Source organism: Schistocerca americana, unplaced genomic scaffold (genome assembly GCF_021461395.2).
Source record: "Schistocerca americana isolate TAMUIC-IGC-003095 unplaced genomic scaffold, iqSchAmer2.1 HiC_scaffold_170, whole genome shotgun sequence".
Taxonomy (NCBI): domain Eukaryota; kingdom Metazoa; phylum Arthropoda; class Insecta; order Orthoptera; family Acrididae; genus Schistocerca; species Schistocerca americana.
Window position 1 is genome coordinate 187501 of NW_025725791.1, and position 2500 is coordinate 190000.

Consider the following 2500-nt stretch of genomic DNA (forward strand, 5'->3'; position numbering starts at 1 on the left):
GTCGTACCTTAACCTAACCTATGTCGTACCTTAACCTAACCTATGTCGTACCTTAACCTAACCTATGTCGTACCTTAACCTAACCTATGTCGTACCTTAACCTAACCTATGTCGTACCTTAACCTAACCTATGTCGTACCTTAACCTAACCTATGTCGTACCTTAACCTAACCTATGTCGTACCTTAACCTAACCTATGTCGTACCTTAACCTAACCTATGTCGTACCTTAACCTAACCTATGTCGTACCTTAACCTAACCTATGTCGTACCTTAACCTAACCTATGTCGTACCTTAACCTAACCTGTATTGCGCCTTAACCTAACCTGTATTGCGCCTTAACCTAACCTGTATTGCGCCTTAACGTAACCTGTATTGCGCCTTAACGTAACCTGTATTGCGCCTTAACGTAACCTGTATTGCGCCTTAACGTAACCTGTATTGCGCCTTAACGTAACCTGTATTGCGCCTTAACGTAACCTGTATTGCGCCTTAACGTAACCTGTATTGCGCCTTAACGTAACCTGTATTGCGCCTTAACGTAACCTGTATTGCGCCTTAACGTAACCTGTATTGCGCCTTAACGTAACCTGTATTGCGCCTTAACGTAACCTGTATTGCGCCTTAACGTAACCTGTATTGCGCCTTAACGTAACCTGTATTGCGCCTTAACGTAACCTGTATTGCGCCTTAACGTAACCTGTATTGCGCCTTAACGTAACCTGTATTGCGCCTTAACGTAACCTGTATTGCGCCTTAACGTAACCTGTATTGCGCCTTAACGTAACCTGTATTGCGCCTTAACGTAACCTGTATTGCGCCTTAACGTAACCTGCATTGCGCCTTAACGTAACCTGCATTGCGCCTTAACGTAACCTGTATTGCGCCTTAACGTAACCTGTATTGCGCCTTAACGTAACCTGTATTGCGCCTTAACGTAACCTGTATTGCGCCTTAACGTAACCTGTATTGCGCCTTAACGTAACCTGTATTGCGCCTTAACGTAACCGATATTGCGCCTTAACGTAACCTATATTGCGCCGTAACGTAACCTATATTGCGCCGTAACGTAACCCACATTGCCCCTTAACGTAACCCACATTGCCCCTTAACGTAACCCACATTGCCCCTTAACGTAACCCAACACACGTTGGGCCTTAACCCAACACACGTTGGGCCTTAACCCAACACACGTTGGGCCTTAACCCAACACACGTTGGGCCTTAACCCAACACACGTTGGGCCTTAACCCAACACACGTTGGGCCTTAACCCAACACACGTTGGGCCTTAACCCAACACACGTTGGGCCTTAACCCAACACACGTTGGGCCTTAACCCAACACACGTTGGGCCTTAACCCAACACACGTTGGGCCTTAACCCAACACACGTTGGGCCTTAACCCAACACACGTTGGGCCTTAACCCAACACACGTTGGGCCTTAACCCAACACACGTTGGGCCTTAACCTGCTCTGTAATTGTCATACGACGCGTTAAATTAGTGTAGTGTTGCCTAACTGCAACCCCCGCAATATAGTTTGCTACTCGCACTGCCCGGTCCCCAGTGTATCGCTTCATGTTAAACACCTTGCAGCTATACACTGTAATGTGGATGGCAGCAGGACGTACATGCTCAATGCCCTTTGCAGTTGTTCATTGGCATTTGCAGTTGTTCATTGGCATTCGCATGTGCGAAGCACTTAGCCTACGCTGTGGTACGGCCTGTGTCAACTGTCCGCTGATGTTGTACGTCCAAATCACACACTGTACTGCACATTGGTCCTCATGTACTGAATGATACATCGTGGTACATGTGACCGTACAACGACTGCGCCAACAACGGCGAACCATGCGGTCCAAATGTTGTGCACTCAGCTACGTGTCGTCTCCCTATAAGAGCTGGATTGCAGTGTGGTATGCCCTGGATGGCGATCAGCATGAGCCGTCTGTTGATGTAGTGGCGCGTGTTGTCAGACGTAGTCGTCTCTTCTCACACACCGTGATAGCATGGTGCACTGCGTTCCACATCTGCGACATGCGACAGAGGCCGGTTGACAGTCGTTCGCGCAATGGACATCGCATACGTACGGGGGCCACCTTCCACGTGTTCGCGAAGCGTGCACATGTTGTTGCGTGTATGTGGGCAGACATAGTGTGTCGTGACACCTGACACAGGCATGCAACAATCGTTGAATTTGCAAATGGCGATGGACGCCTACATTTGCTGGTGACGTTATGCAAATGAACAACTGGTAAACCGTTGTGGTGCGGTTGTTCTCGCTAGAGGTGAATCAGTGATGGCGACGATCGGTTGAGCTACCAACCGGTTGTTCCAGCGATACCCACCATGCCCACGAACGTGAATGGCATCTGGGTGTGAAGCGATACGCGGCGGTGGCTGGGTGGGACCGTCCCCGGCCGGTGAGGGGGGGCCTCCCGGCGTGCTGGCCGCGCGGTGCGTGGGCGCACGCGCTACAGCCGGCTGGTGGGGGCGGCC